Here is a 17,027-nt window from a genome sequence, read left to right as displayed (position 1 = left end):
GCAACAGGAAGGGAAGCCATTTGTGCAACATCTTGGAAAGTTGACCACTATGTGGAACGAGCTGAATGTGTATCGACCACACACCATCGACGCTGCTGTGCTAACTAAAAGAGCCGAGGAAGACAAAATATTCCAACTCCTAGCAAGCCTGAGCCCTGAATTCGAAGATCTTCGAAGCCATATCCTCATGAATCCCGACCTGCCTTCTTTTTCAAGTGTGTGTGCCACAATTCAAAGAGAAGAGGTTCGAAGGAAAGTCATGACCTTGGACATGAAGGCAAATATACCAGAAGCTAGGGCTTACTTCTCTAACCAAAAACTTGGTGAGGAGAGAGGCTACAAAGGAAAGAAAACTGGCTTAAAATGTAGCCATTGTGATGCTGGTGGGCACTCAAGAGACCGATGCTGGATTCTTCATCCAGAGTTAAAACCAAAGTTTCCTAGGGATAACAAAGGTGTCTCGAAAGGCTCGTACAACCCTTCTTACAAGGCAAATCATGTTGCCACAACTTCTTCTGATGGAGCACCGAAGTTCACCACTAATCCAGCTGCACTGATCAACGAGTTTGCTATGTTTCTTCACAAGAAACAAGGTCTTGGAGATAGTGAAGGACCACTAAATCAGTGTGACAACAATCAAACTGCACTACTAGGACAGTTTGCTGGCTTCCTGGCTGGAAATGAAGGCGTGGTACAAAGGGACATCCCAGGTATCTTACACTCCTTCTCAACTGCTCTCAACATTGGTAATGTGCATGATTATTGGATTATAGATTCTGGAGCCACTGATCATATGACTAACAAGTCTACAAACTTGCATAAATTTGAAAAATTTTCTATTCCATCTCAAGTGTCAGTTGCCAATGGAAAAAATGCTATGGTTGTGGGAAAAGGAAAAATACATTTGATCTCAAGTGATGTCGAGTCTGAGGCTCTTTATGTTCCCTCATTCCCTTTTCAACTTTTATCTGTTAGCAAGATCACAAACTCATTAAATTGTCTAGCCATTTTCTCTCCCAAAAATGTGATCTTTTAGGATGTAGTCACCAAGAAGACGATTGGTGAAGGATTTTTCTTAAATGGTCTCTACTATCTTTCCAAGCATATTCAAGTTCCCAAGGTTTTTCAAGTCACTTCAAGCTTAGCTCAAGAACAACAACTTTGGCACCAACGTCAAGCACATCCTTTTGAAAAAGTTCTATCCACCTTGTTCCCAAATATGTGCAAAGTTACAAGTCCTTGTGATGTTTGTCATTTTTCTAAGTTTACTAGATTACCATTTACTTCCTCTTTGTCTAGGGCTAGTAACCCTTTTGAAATCGTGCATTCCGATGTTTGGGGACCAACTATAGAGTCTTTTGATGGATACAAATATTTTGTAACTTTTGTGGATGATTTCACAAGGATTACTTGGTTGTATCTTTTGAAATTTAAAAGTGAAGTGATGGAAGTTTTTCAAGATTTTCATAGACTTGTGGCCACCCAATTTGCTTCAAAAATTCATATTTTACGATCAGATAACGGCACAGAATATATGTCTCATAACATGTCACACTACTTGAGCACGCATGGTATATTACACCAAACAAGCTGTGTTGGAACACCTCAACAAAATGGGGTGGCCGAGAGGAAGAATAGAGATCTACTTGAGAAGACTAGAGCTCTTATGTTTCACATGAATGTGCCTAAGAAGTTTTGGTCTCAAGGAGTCCTTACTGCGGCATATCTCATCAATAGATTGCCTAGTAAAGTGTTGAATTTTAAATCACCTTATGAGGTCTTGAAAAATAGAAAGATCAACTTTTCCCATTTGAGAGTCTTTGGGTGTACATGCTTTGTTCACATTCAAACTCAAAATCGTGACAAGCTAGACCCAAGGGCTGCCAAATGTGTCTTTCTAGGTTATTCATCTACCCAAAAAGGTTACAAGTGCTATAATTCAACAACTAGAAAAATGGTTGTTTCAAGGGATGTTAAATTTGAAGAACATGTTCCTTACTTCTCACAATCACTGGATTACTCTAGACAGGGGGAGCATTTGATGGACTTATTTCCTTTTCCATATCCAAACGGAGAAGATGCAACATGCACTCCTAGTGATCATGTGCCGGATGATGTTAACCTTCACTCGGTGGAACATCTTGAAGATGAAAACCCTTCCTCATCGGAGATTCACACTGCACCCTCCAGTGATCCTTCCAACCATGATGTTGTTCAAATACCTGTAGTTCAATCTCCTACAGTTCGTCGCAATCCTGCACGAGAGAGGAAACTTCCATCCAAGTTGCATGATTATGTGACCTACACTGCCAGGTATCCCGTGACTGATGTTATTGATTATAGCAAAGTCTCATCTTCTTTTGCTACATTCCTAAGTGCCATTAATGAAGCTCGAGAACCTCAAAGTTTTCAAGAAGCCAATCTTCACAGTGAGTGGAGAAATGCTATGGCAGAGGAGCTTCAAGCCCTCCATGAAAATAACACATGGACTATAGTGAAACTTCCAAAAGGAAAGAAGGCAGTGGGGAGTCGTTGGGTGTACAAAACTAAGTTTCATTCAGATGGCACAATCGAAAGGAATAAGGCTCGCTTGGTTGCTCGAGGTTTTACACAAACCTATGGCGTCGATTATAAAGAGACATTTGCTCCGGTGGCAAAAATGAACACTGTTAGAGTATTGTTGTTGGTTGCAATTAACAATGCATGGCCTCTCTTTCAAATGGATGTTAAAAATGCTTTCCTGCATGGTGAACTTGAAGAAGAGGTTTACATGAAGCTACCTCCAGGTCATCCTCAATCAAACAATCTAGAAATGGTGTGCAAACTCCATAAATCCATTTATGGTCTCAAGCAAAGTCCACGTGCATGGTATGCCAAGCTCAGTCATGTTCTGGAAAGGGTTGGTTTTTGTCGAAGTATTGCGGATTCTTCCCTATTTGTTCGTTCCAGCTTAGTGGGTAAACTAGTTGTGCTCATTTATGTTGATGATCTAATTGTGACAGGTGATAATATGTCAGAGATTAATGCTCTTAAACAGTATCTCAACAACAAGTTTACTATCAAGGATCTTGGCACTCTCAAATACTTTCTGGGCATCGAGATGGCACACTCTCACAAGGGTTTCTTCCTCAACCAACGCAAGTATGTCATGGATCTTCTTCACGAAGCAAAAATGACAGATTGCAAGCCTGCTCGTACCCCCTTGGATAGCAACTTGAAGCTAAAAACTCACGGTGATCCAGTTCCCAATTTAAGTTACTATCAAAGAATGGTTGGCAAACTCATTTATCTGACTATCACACGTCCTGATATATCATATGCTGTCAGCATTGTTAGCCAGTTTATGCACTCTCCAAGCATGGATCATTTGAAGATTGTTCATCGTGTGCTACGTTATCTTAAGGGTTCCATTGGTAGAGGAATTCTTATGCGCAACAATAGTCACACTCAGATCTCAGGCTATACCGATGTTGACTGGGCAGACAATTCTCTCGATCGCAAGTCTACCACTGGGTTTTGTACATTTGTGGGAGGCAACCTAGTTACCTGGAAAAGCAAGAAACAAAGTGTTGTTGCACGCTCTAGTGCAGAGGCAGAGTATCGTGCTATGGCGTCCACTGCTTGTGAACTTATTTGGCTCAAAAACCTTCTGTTGACTTTAGGTTTTCCTCATCAACAACCCATGTCCCTACACTGTGATAATCAGGCCGCAATGCACATTGCATCGAATCCTGTATTCCATGAGCGAACTAAACATATTGAAGTTGATTGTCACTACGTCAGAAATCAAGTTCAGTCCAAGGTGATCGACACTCACTACACGCGCAATCATGATCAACTTGCGGATATTTTCACAAAAGGATTACCCTCTGCTGATTTTCAACGTCTTTTGTTCAAGCTTGGATCAATTAATCCCTTTGATCCAGCTTGAGGGGGAGTATTGGAAGAAAGAATGGCAACTAGGGTTAGGTTAGGTTGCATGTTCACCGTACAAAGGATTTTAGGGTGATAGATAGTGTTGTCAATTCCCTTAATTCAAGGGATGTGTCTCTTGTTGTCAATTTCCTCAATTTGTCTTATTTGTCTTGTCAATTCCCTTAATTCAAGGGATGTGTCTTATTTGTTCTTTTATGTTAGCTTTAGACGTAAATCAAGGAGGGATAGGTAGTCTTGTTTTCTTCCCTCTAGCACATATATATTGCTATCTCTTGTACCTGATAGTCTTATGATGAATATACCATTCACAAAATTCAATAAAGATCAATTATGTTTCTGCGCATGACAACGAAACTCTGTTTGACATTGTGACTCTGAAGGTATGTGTACTTCTGCAGTATTTATTGGACTTCAGACTGGTAACTTCTTGTCTAACTCAGTCCATTCCTTGTAGACTCCTATGGAAATTTCTTTAGAGGAGAGATTCAGGATAAATCACTTGGCGACAAGTATAATAGCACTCGGACAGGTCTTAACTTGTATTTAATGTTGGTGAATGAAAAATTCATGTATTTTTCTCTGTTCTTTGGATAATGTTTATTTTACACTGTTGCATTGACCATACGTTATCAAGTGTTTGTAGTATACTATAAACTATAAAGTGACAATTATGAAATGGCAGGCTGCTAGGATTACTTTTAATGTTTATTAATTCATTTTTCTGTAGTTCATTTCTGGGATATTGTATGACCAATCAGTATTTAAATGATTCCCTAACTTTAGGGAATACCATTTTTACATGCCTGCGATGAGCTGCTTCGGTCAAAATCACTTGATCGTTACTCATACAGTTCTGATGATTGGTTCAATAGGTCAATTGCTAATCTCATTCCCAAGTTAGAGTCTTAGTTATAGTTGTTACATAAGATTTCAAGATTTTAGCTGATCGCATAACGAACTGCTAGAATAAATGTATGATCTTCTGCATTGTAATGCTACTTCCGAGTTACAAGTTGAATGCTTTCTGTGTTCCAAGAATAAATCCCACTCCTATAGTCCTATGTCATCTTTTCTGATTGAGTAATCCATGCCTGCTATAACATGTCTCTTTCTCAAATATAATGTTTGGGGTGTTGGCCTTCCTCCAAAAGAGAAGAACGAACACAGCTGGCCGCTGTAAGCACTCGTGTATTTACACAATCATTTGATCGTGTGTACTTCTTAGTGATGTTGACAGGTGATGCAGAAACCTCTGATAATGGTGTATCTGGCATCAGAAACTTTATAACGACTGCTATGACATGTCAAGTGATTATATTTTGGTTCTGTTTCTTTTTGTTTTTTTGTTTTTTTTTTTTTTTTCAGAATGAAACCAAGGTTAGCAGATCCATCCTTTTAAGCCTCAGAAGTCGCATCATACTCGCTGCTGTGGAGAACTTTTCAATTTGTTAGGTATTACTACTAGGTACTCTTCACCACTTTTCCGTTTGAGGACGGCAAATGTTATTCAGGTGAGAGGCCTGGCATCTGTACTTAAGTTCCACTACAAAAGTTTAAAGTTTTTTCTTGGAATTGATATTTCCAAGAAAAAGTGCTAGGCTTGTTGCATAGTAAACGCTATGAGCCGACCCATCTCTCTTAGAGATAAACCAAATTCACTCCCAAGTTTTAATACATAATATTTAAATTTTCAGGAACAGGTACGTTTCTATAATACTGGTCCCTCATTTCTCCTTGGAGTCATAGTAGTTAGCATTGAAGATGGTCATGAAGGTGTGCCAGGGCTATCTCAGCTGGATGCGATGTCGGTAGAATAGCACCAGAGATTTTCTGGATAACATCTCAAGCCTAAAAAAAGATTCTGAATGATGAGATCATACCTCCTGATTTAGTTGTTTATTTTTATGAGCTCATATCACTAGAATTTGCTGTAAAGATAGGCCTCCTTGATTTGTTTTCTTATAGCTCTTTAATATGAACTTGTTGCAGGTAACGTCAACGGATGAAATTGTTAAGAGATCTGCGTATGCTGCTTCCTCAGGATGCTTCACTGCGCCCCCAAGAACTACATCTGTGTTTGTTAAACCTCGGGAAGTTTGAGTAGCTCTGCCGTAGACGTGGTGTTCGAAGGATTTCATAAGAGTCGAGTACCATGGTTGACCAAAGCACGGTTTTCTTTTTCTTTCCTGCAGTTGAGGAGGGAGAGAGGCAAAACCTAACGGGTTTTCGATGCACTCATATGTATTACTATGTTCAATAAAAGTAAAGTTAAATAAAATTTTCCTGCTTTTTAATAGTGATTCTGTTTCCTAAAACTTGGTTGCTGCTACAAAGCAGTGTAATGACAGTTGGGTCAATTTTCTGCTGAATGGAATTACAGTTATGGCACCCTAAAAATAAGATCTAGTCTTATATAATCTAACTAAAAAATCACTTGGCTTCCTCTCTCTCTTGGGTCTTGGCTGTTCCATGGCTCATGGTCTATCTTTTCTTAAATTGGTTCAAGAAACTCTCAGATGGAGAAGGTATACATAGGGTATGTGGGCAAGGAGACAGGCAACCATAGAGGGACGTTCTATAGTGGCCGCTGGCTACGGAGAATGCAGTTAAATCTCTTCAATGAAGGTGGTACTTTTTGTGTGAGTTAGTAACTCAGAAGAGTGTAGAAATTACTCATACTGCAAAAATCAGAAAAGAGGAAGTGGTTGTAGTTTTGAAAAAGATGAAGTAAAGAAAAGCAGTGGGTCCCGACGATTTATCGATTGAAGTGTGGAAGGTCTTGGGAGACATGAGTATAGCATGGCTAACAAACATTTTCAATAAGATTTTGAAAACAAAGAAGATGCACAGTAATTGGCGAGAAAGTACTTTGTTGCCTATATACAAGAATGAGTGCGACATATAAAATTGCATGAACTATAAGGGTATTAAGTTAATGAGTCATACAATTAAGCTCTGGAGACACTAATTGAGCGACACAATCTCATAGAATCAATTTGGGTCCATACCAGGGTGCTCGACAATGGAGGCAATCTATTGTTTACGAAGATCGATGGAGTGATACAGAGATATGAAAAATGATTTGCACATGATCTTTATAGATTTGAAAAAAGCGTATAGTAATGTCCCAAGAGAATCCTTTACAAGTAGCATATATTCAAGCAATAAGCAATAAGTATGATGGAGTAAAGACTGTAGTAAGAACTTATGAAGGAAACCAAAAGCTTTCCCATAACTATAGAGTTACACCAAGGCTCAGGTTTAAGTTCTTACCTTTTTGCATTGGTGATAGACAAGTTAATGAGACATATTCAAGATGATATTCCTTGATGTATGCTTTACGTAGGTTATATAGTGCTAATAGATGAAACACAGGAGGGAGTAGATGTGAAGCTTAACCTTTGGCGGAAAGTGTTGGAATCTAAAGGTTTTCACCTAAGTAAGTCAACAACAGAGTATACGAAGTGCAAGTTTAGTGAGAATGAGGGTGCAAATGAGCTAGAGGTGAGGAATTGGAGACCATGAAGTATTGAAGAGTGAATGCTTTCGGTATCTTGAATCTATCTTGCAAAATAACGGAGATTAGATGTAGATCTCAACCATAGAATACAAGCTGGATGGATGAAGTAGATGTGTGCATTGGGTGTGTTGTGCGGCCATCTTATGCAACTAAGGCTCAAGAATTTTTTTTATAGGATGACAATAAGGTCACCGATGCTTTATGACACAGAATGTTAGGCGGTCAAAAAGTAACACGTACAAAAAAATGAGTATAGTGGAGATGAAAATGCTTCGTTAGATGTATGGCCTCACGAGAAAAGATAGGATTAAGAATGAGGATATCCGAGGTAAAGTAGGAGTGACCGCAATTGAAGATAAAATGAGAGAACATCAGTTAAGATTGTTTGGACATGTGAACTAAAGACCTACATATGCTCCGGTTAGATAATGTGACTAAGAGATGGAGGGTCACGGCGAAAAGGGTAGAGGAAGAGTTTAAAAGAGATTATAAGAAAATATATGGAGTGCTTGGAGCTAACGGAACACTTGGAGCAAAATTGAGCAAATAGCATTCTAGAATTCATACAGACGATTCTACTTAGTGGGACAAAACTTGATTGTTGTTATTATTGTATTTAAAATAAAATAAAATAAAAGGTTAAAATTTTTGGATGGGATGTGTTAACACGATTACTCATAAAAATTCAAGAATCCAACCTTTCTTTTAGCCTTACTCTTTTTTTTTTTTGGGATAATAATTTATATATAACAAGAAGAGAACGTTTAAAGATAGAAGTTGGATGAAAGGTGTTTTCGAAAAAGGAAAACAAAAAGTTGGATGAAAGGTGCTGATGGACCAAAAAAGTTCTTGTTAAGATGTCAATTAATTATGAATTAATGCATTCCCTGTCCGTCGTTATCGTGGATGGAGCCTGCTTAAGGTCATGTTTTGTGCCGATTAATGAAGCTCTTGTGTCTTATTCTGATGAAGCAATTTGCAACCTGTGTTGTGTGTTAGTATTCTCATGCCCTTTTTGAGCAATCAACGTGCACCATATGGCTTTCAGCCCTCTACCAATTTGACCTTGTTGTACATGCCTTAATGCATGTCGATCGTCACTTTATCACTTAATTCATAAGGTTGATCCATCATCTCGTGACTTGTTGACTTTGTGTTATATCTAAGTTTAACTCCAAACGAACACAAACTATAAGATTTTTAGTGCTAGTTTTCATGAAGTTAATATCTTAAGTGAAAATTTACTCACCCCGCCCTACTAAAACTTGGCCTAGTCCCCTTTAACAACTCCTAATTAAGTTCGTAACACAAAGTCAGTTACATAGCCACACATAGCAGACAGGAAAAAGAAAATTATAGCCTTACATTTGTGAAAATTCCTAGATTCATCATTGATCATAACTACGAGTAAAAGAGCAATTATTTACTCAAAGGTGTTCATTGTATTAATTTCTAAGAAAATATCGTGTCACACATTTTTACTTGAGTTGTTTCTCTAATTTGGGGATAGAGCTCATCATCTCTAGTATTTCTTGTTGTTAGTGTTTTTGTGTCTTGATCAGTGAGAGTTATAGATGTAAGCACGTAGAATTGGTCATTGTCATGTATGGTGAACAAGTATAAAAGTGGTTGTCGCTCGAAAGTAGAATAATTAACTTCTAAATCAAAATTAATTGAGTCATAATCTTTCTATTTCATTCAAATCACACCCACCACACCACCACTCCCATGTAGTAGCAAGTTAGTAACCCATAGCTATTAGCTAGCAAAGAGAGAGTGAGTGCAATTATAAATAGAAGGAAATCATATTCAACACTAATTTAATATTTGGTTAATTCTGAAAAATGGTAGAGATGTTATTTTCCTGCTCTTAATCAACAGTGAACACTCATTCCATATTGTAGCACTCAATTTTTGGACAATGACTTTGGTGTCTATATAGTCATTGGTGTCTATGTAGATTAATGCAAGTTGATATAATGCCAATTTAAAAAAAAAACACATTTTATACATAGTATAATACACATAAACATAACCAACTTGTAAACTTTCATCATATCAAATTCTTTTGAGCTATTTCTTAACTATTTAGTTCCGCTACTGGTGACACCATCTTGGCTCCTCTTGAATTTATTATATACTTTTAAATTATTCACACAAACTTTTTTTTTTTTGAAAAATAATTTTACTCACAAGTCAGCACAGCTAATTAAGTATGTGCAAAATAAATAAATTATTTCCAAAGTATTGGTTTTGTGTACTCTCTGTGCTATTGAAAACAACGGATAATTCACGGGGAAGTGCCAACCGCCAGGTATGGTTCCGATGGATTATTATGTCATATTGATACTCACATCTATTGAAGATTCTGATGGATTATTATGTCATATTGATACTCACATCTATTGAAGATGAAGTTAATTTATGTTAGCAGTAATAATCAACTCCAAATGTAATTAATTACCGTGACAAAAATAATTATACTATGGCCTGGTTTAATCCTTAGGATTGAACTCACAATACAAAGGTATGTTGAAGGAAAACATGAAAAAAGAAGTGTTTGGTATGTAGCAGATGAATTACTAAAGAAAACTTGTCGTTTCTAAACCCCCTCAAAATAGAGAAAATTTTCAGTGTACTAAAAATATGGCATGGTACACTAAATGTCATAATACAAATGGTTGAAATTTTTTTCAAATATCGAATCACTTGTATATTATGACACTTGAGTATTGAACCATGTTTCCGGTACATCTAAAAATCTCTCCTCAAAATAGGAGGATCATAAGGGAGAAATTTCTTTATATCTAATCTCCTTCTAGTAAAAAAATAAAAAATAAATAAATTATTCATCTTGGCGTTTAATATACTTTGAATTTTACGAGTTTTCATTTTAATTCAATCCTAATTAAGGACTAGATGAGGCGTATGTATCTTAGCTCATCCCAAAACAAAAACATAAAAAGACATTATTACTAATAATTATTCATAGAAGAGTGATAAGATCAATACATCACCCCCATGAGCGCCAACGCGACTGATCTTAAATTTCCCTTGCTTATGATATCAAACTCTGGAATATTGGAAGCACATCTCTTAATAAACACGTTAGTTAGTTCCATCAATCATGTCGACAAGCTCAGCAAAAACACATTAAGGGGGTTGAGCTGGTTGTTGTAGTATTGTCTTGTATATCGTTCTGGATGCAAATTTCCGTCATCTTTTTACTTGACAAAAATGCACTTGCAAAATAATAACATCTAATATTAAGGCTAAAAGCCTCACACGCCCATGATGAATTTTTTTTTTTTGGGGGGGTGGGGAGGCTTTGGCCGAAGAATCTCCGATGCCAAAGTTAGAATTCTGAAAATAATGTGTTTAGGAGTTTGCGGGTAGCAAATGACTTAACTTTTTAGTAGGATAATAGAGCTATTTATAAGAGAGTGGACTGGCCTATTTGGAGGTCATATATGGTGTATTTGGAGAATAATTGCAAGATATTATGTGAAATAATATCCTGCAATTAACATGGTAATTAATCCCAAATTAAATAGGAAGTTTTGGGAGTTACCTTTTGAATAAGGATTTGATGAGGAGTGATAAGAGGGATTTAAATAAATATCATTTTGATCACCTTTGACTCTTCCTTAGATGTTTCATCATGTGTTCTTTTGAGGCTTGGTTGGTGGTCAGCTGAGAATCTGAACGGATTACAAGCTTCTTCACCATTAAGTCTTTCGCTAGTAGGTAGGGGTGGGTTCAAAAAACCGAAAACCGAAAAAAATCGACAACCGAACCGGACCGAGGCCGAAAAAAACCGAATCGCAAAAAAACCGAACCGAAATTGTCAAACCGAACCGAACCGAATCTGACCAGTTTGGTTTCGGTTTTTGAGGCTCGGAAACCGAACCGAACCGAACCGATATATATATATATATATAAATTTTTTTTAAATATTTATAAATAGTTTAGTCATACAATCATAACAAAACAGAACATGTTGCCAAGTTGGTTTCAGGGAAACTTTACAAGCTGGAGGCATGGGTTCGAACCCTCATGCCTCGAGGATTTGTGAGATTATTTTTAATTTTTTAATCTTTTTAACAAAACCCTTAACCCTGTAACGCCGCCGGTGTAAGTTGTAACCCTAACCCTCCTCCTCCTTATTTTTTCATTCCCCTGGCCTGGCCTCTTCTCTCTCGTTCCCTTCCTTGCCTTCAGTTCTTTTTCTTCAGAGTTCTTTCATGAACCCTAGGGGCCTAAACCCAGTAGTAACCCTCTCGCAGTCTCCCGTAGCCTGAGGCCCTGAGCCTCCTATTTCTCTCGCTCTGTCTCTCTCAATCTCTCAAGCGACCCGCGACGGCGCGACCCTTTTCACTCTCAATCTCTCACACCTCGCCCTCGTCGTCAGTCTCTCTCTCTCATCTCGCCGTCAGATTTTTCTTGCCGTTTTCAAGTCTCGACAGTCGACAACAAAAGGTTAGCCTCCTCTTTCTCTCTCTCGGTCTTCAACTTCAATCACTCTCTGTCTCTCTCAAACTCTCTGTCTCTCTCAGTCTTGAATCCCATGCGACCGCGAGTTCGTGACCGGCGGACCTTTCTCACTCTCAAATTGTCTCAATCTCTCACACGGTCACACCTTGCCCTCGCCCGTCGCCAGTCTTTGATCTCGCCGTGAGCTTCTTCTTGTCGTGTCGACTTCGAGTCTCGAGACTGCAAAAGGTTGGTCTCATACTCTCATATATGGGCTTATGCTTCTGCTTATCGATTCTGGGCTTCTGCTTGACTGCTTCTGCTTACCGATTCTGGGCTTCTGCTTCTGCTTACCAAATTATCAATCATTAAAATTGCATGCAGAATCAGAGAATAGTAGAATACCCATGTTTCAGAATTCAGAAATTGTAAATTTGTAATATTTGATTAATTATTCTTTGTCGTGAATCGTGATTGAAGATTTTGATGGTTTTCTGGAATTTTGAGAACCTGTGGATACGAGACTATTGAAGTGAAGTTTGGAAAAATTTTGGTTTTCTATCTTCAGATTACAAAATTGGAGACTCACCAAGGCCTTTCAATACTGTAATATTCGATTTCGATATGTTGGTTATTTCCTTGTTGGTTTTGAGAACCTTTCAGAAATTGTAATATTCGATTTCGATATGTTCTTTCCTTGTTGGAACTTGGTTATACATGTTGATTTTGATTTGATAATTGATGTTAAAGTTATGCATCAGAATGAATGGTTGGTTTGGGATAAACTAAGTCATTAATTGCATCAGTAAAACTGTGCTTGTTGTAAAACTGTGCATCTGAATGGTGATTGAAGTTAAAACAAACTGGATCAGTGGATCTGAATGGTTCTTTGCTGCAAGCCTGCATTTGAATGGTTCTTTCCTATTCATGTAAAACAAACTGGATAGTGGATAGTGGATATTACAAAAAAAAAAAAAAAAAAAAAAAAAAAAAAAAAAAAACCGAACCGTGCTGAAACCGAACCGAGAAAACCGAACTGAATACAAACCGAACCGAATCGAACGGAACCGAACCCACCCCTACTAGTAGGGGCTGCTAGTAAAGCCTCGTATTCTACTCCATCATTGGATGCTTCGAAGTTTGAAGTATCGTGGGCTTAGTCGGTGCGGTTAGGAGCTGCAGGGCAAGATCGGCACGGTTGCTAACTGTGGTACAAGATCGGCACTGCTAAGAGCCATGGTGACAAATTAAGGCTAGTCGGGAGTCGTGGAGCAAGTAGGCACAGTTATGAGCCCAGAGCCGAGGGTCAGCTTGGGCCAAGTTATGCGTAGCAAGAGGAATTGGTCCACTAGGTCCTTGATGCTCGGCTACTGGTGATGTGCTGCTTTAGTATTGAATCGTCTGGAGTGATGAAAACAAGACCTACCCCTGGTTCTTGGCGGTTGGACTGGTTTGTCATTCTGGTACCCCTTTGTCCCCGACGTGCCATTAGGCTGAGTTGCTTCATTTGTCAAAACAAAAGTAATCGTTGTATCTGCTAGTGTATGTGGGATGGTTTCGTTTGCTCAATCTTGTCAATGAAATGTGACCTGCTTATGTTGGTCATGTTTTGTTAGAGCGCCTCGTCAGTAGCTTCGTTGTGCAGGAAATCGTGCAATTGTTTGGTCAGAAGTCTCTCAACTTCTTCTTGAATTTGCCTCTTTTGGGGCAGCGGAGCTTTCAACTGCCCCTGGTCGTGACATGTTGGTCTAGTCTACTTTTCCTTGTGCTCGACTCGTCAATGCCGCGACTGCGGTGCATGTAGTATGTTCCTGGCAGGCGAATAGGTTACTTGTAGGTAGTCGGTTGAACTTGAGTTAGATTGAGTGACTGCTTCTTTCTGTCCGCTATGCTACCTACTCCGATGTGAGGTGGATGATACTCATTGCGGACCTAGCTGCGAATAACCACGACGCTTGGAAGATTGTCCATGTTAATAACTGGAGTGTGGCCTCATCCGTTAATGTATGCTTGTTTGTGGGCTTAATCGGGAGTGTACGCTCATTCGTGCGCTAAAACGAGAGTATACGTTATCCCGAGGACCTATGCGAAAATGTACATTGCCAAATGCTCGATTCGTGGTTGGTTGAAGGGCTGCTTGCTGGGACGTTACTGGAGAAGTTCGTCATCTGCCCTTGTTCTACTTCGAGACACCTCGTTTGGGGCACGCTACATCTCGGTACGCCGCAAAAACTAATTCACCAAAGTTATCTGCAGTGCGAGGGCGCTTGTCAACTCTATGACTTGTCGGGACAAGTGTTGTTCGCCATGTGGGATGGAAGAGCTTGGATGGTAGGTTTCTCTATAGGTGGTAGAAGTGTAGTGGACTTCGTGTGCAGAATTTTGAGCCGGGATAGTCAAATCCGTAGAAATTCGGGGTGAAAATACCCCCGGTTCAATCGTCGGTCTAGAAATCTAAAGCCAGGATGGTTGAATCTATCTTGGACCTGTCGGGATTGTCAAATGGGCCACAGGAGCTGGTCAGGCTGCAGAAATGGGCCGAGCCATGTGTGGGGCGTGTGGGTGCGGTACGGCTCTGAGAGCGCGTTGGATCTGTGCTGCTGGGGTTGCGGCCTAGGTCAAGAGGATTGTTGGCGTGACTTGGGCCTACGATGCGACTTGGGCCTGCATTACTAGGGCAACGGCTTGGGTCAGTTCATGACGGGCCTGGCTCGGCTGCCTTGTGGCATGGGCTGCTTGGGTTGCCTCCTGGGCTTCTAGAGCAGCTGCTTCCTGCTCTAAGTAGGCTTACTACCATAGAACTAGCCCACTTCCCACTACCACAATGGTCTTTGTGGTTGCCATGGTGGTGGTGCTCTGTGGTGGCAAAGTTGCTCATCTTGCCATCATTCGATCCATATCTTTGAACGTAGGAAGTTCTGGTCGTTGTGGTTTCCGAATTTCCCATCATTGTATTTTTCCCTTACCTCTATTCAAAGAAATAAAAAAATTCTAGGAATAAAAAAGTACAAAAAATTTACGAATGAATGAAAAATGAGAAACTTTGAATGCGAGAATCTTCTTCGAGCGTGTGAATCAAACTCTCAATGAAAGTACCAATTTGTGGATGCAAATTTCCGCCATCTTCTTCTTTGACGAAAGTGCACATGCAAAATAATAACACCTAAGATTAAGGCCAAAAGCCTCACACGCCCACGATGAATGGGGGGCTTTGGCTGAAGAATTTTCGATGCCAAAGTTAGAATTCTGAAAAAGAATGTGTTTAGGAGTTTGTGGGTAGCAAATGACTTAGCTTTTTAGTGGGATAATAGGGCTATTTATAGGGGAGTGGCTGACCCTATTTGGAGACTAGTGGCCGGCCATATATGGTGTATTTGGAGAATAATTGCAAGATATTATGTGAAATAATATCTTGCAATTAACATGCTAATTAATCCCAAATTAAATGGGAAGTTTTGGGAGTCACCTTTTAAATAAGGATCTGATGAGGAGTGATAAGAGGGATTTGAATAAATACCATTTTGATCACCTTTGACTTTTCCTTGATTGAGCCGTTATTGTCCGTTGCATGTGCGTGGGAATCCCGGTGTGCCTTAAGGGTAATTTTGTCATTTTAATCCAAAAATTCATACGTCACCTGCCTAAGTTTTTTGATTATTTTTTACTTCACATTTCGTCACTGATTAGAGGGAGAGGGAAATAAGGATGTCGTTCTGTAGTAAGTAATTACTGTGGAATTAAGTATGACAGATTATGCATGACTCATAAGTCCGAGAGAAAAGTGGCCTCTAGCACAGATTAGACCTACCTCTCACTACATGTGTCTGCAATCTCTATACGATACAGTATAGATAATTGACACAGAAAATTGATGGGGTGGATTCCTTATATTGTTTAATCTTATAATTGACTTATGCAAATAAACCTTGTGACTTGTGTTGTGAATACTTGATATATGGATAGATAGAGATAGACATTCACATTCATTCTGTTTTGTTACACATCGAAACCCTATTTAATTATTTCGGTCTTTTGAGTTGCTTTTTTATTTTTTATTTTTTATTTTTTTTGAGTGAAACGATAGCGTTAGTAAGTTAAATGTTAGATTAGCCATCGACGAAATTTGAATCTACGTCGTCATGTAAGAGCACAACACATTTTCTCCACTGTGGTAAAAAAAGTTGCAACAAACATGTTTCATTGAGTGGAGAAATTTTTAGTTGTGACGGGAACACGGATGGTACACCACGTGTTTTTATGCAAGTGGTGGAAAATTTTAATTTTTAAGTTATTAACATTTTAACACATTTGACCCACCATTTATATTGAGACACGTGGTGTACCATCTCGTGTGACGGTCACACTGAAAAATCTTTCCATTGAGTGGCTTGAAGCTACACAATCTCTCTCTCTCTCTCTCTCTCTCTCTCATGGGTGACTTGTGAAGTAGTACAGACAGTACGCACATACAATATTGGCATAAAAAAATGGAAACGTCGGTTATGCACTGTCGTAGTTGCTCAATACCGGTTAGCAAGCTAGTTCTTAGTCCAAGCTGCTAGCTAGCTAAGAACCATAATATATGTACATATATATATACATAGTTTAATATTATATGAACCATATGTAATATTATATGGTTTGAATTTGTTATTACTCTATGTGTGGTTGTCTTGTCTTGTAGTAATACGTAGAAATGAAGTCATGAGAAGGTAGCCTGAGCTACAAGAGAGAGGAATCCATGATCGGAAGAATAAAGTGATCCTTTACTTCTGCAAGGACCAAAACCCTACTCCCGTCTCTGAATTTAAATTTTGTCTTATAGGTTGGTTTATGGAACCTTACGTGTGTGACATGACGTATATTATCCTCACCACGTCCAGATAGCTCTTCAAGCCAAGAATTAATTAATAAATTACAACTTAACAAACCTATCTACCTTCATGCTTTGCATCGTGATATATATGGTAATGATATTTTAGTTAATTAATTATCTATTAATAAAGTATATTTTGTGGATATTGTCACATATACTATTATACATGCATATATATATATATATATATATATATATATATATATCTATGTATGTATGTGC

The sequence above is a fragment of the Pyrus communis genome, chromosome 7 (genome assembly GCF_041283825.1).
Source record: "Pyrus communis isolate YQ-2024b chromosome 7, ASM4128382v1, whole genome shotgun sequence".
Classification (NCBI taxonomy): domain Eukaryota; kingdom Viridiplantae; phylum Streptophyta; class Magnoliopsida; order Rosales; family Rosaceae; genus Pyrus; species Pyrus communis.
Note: the sequence above shows the minus strand (reverse complement) of the source record.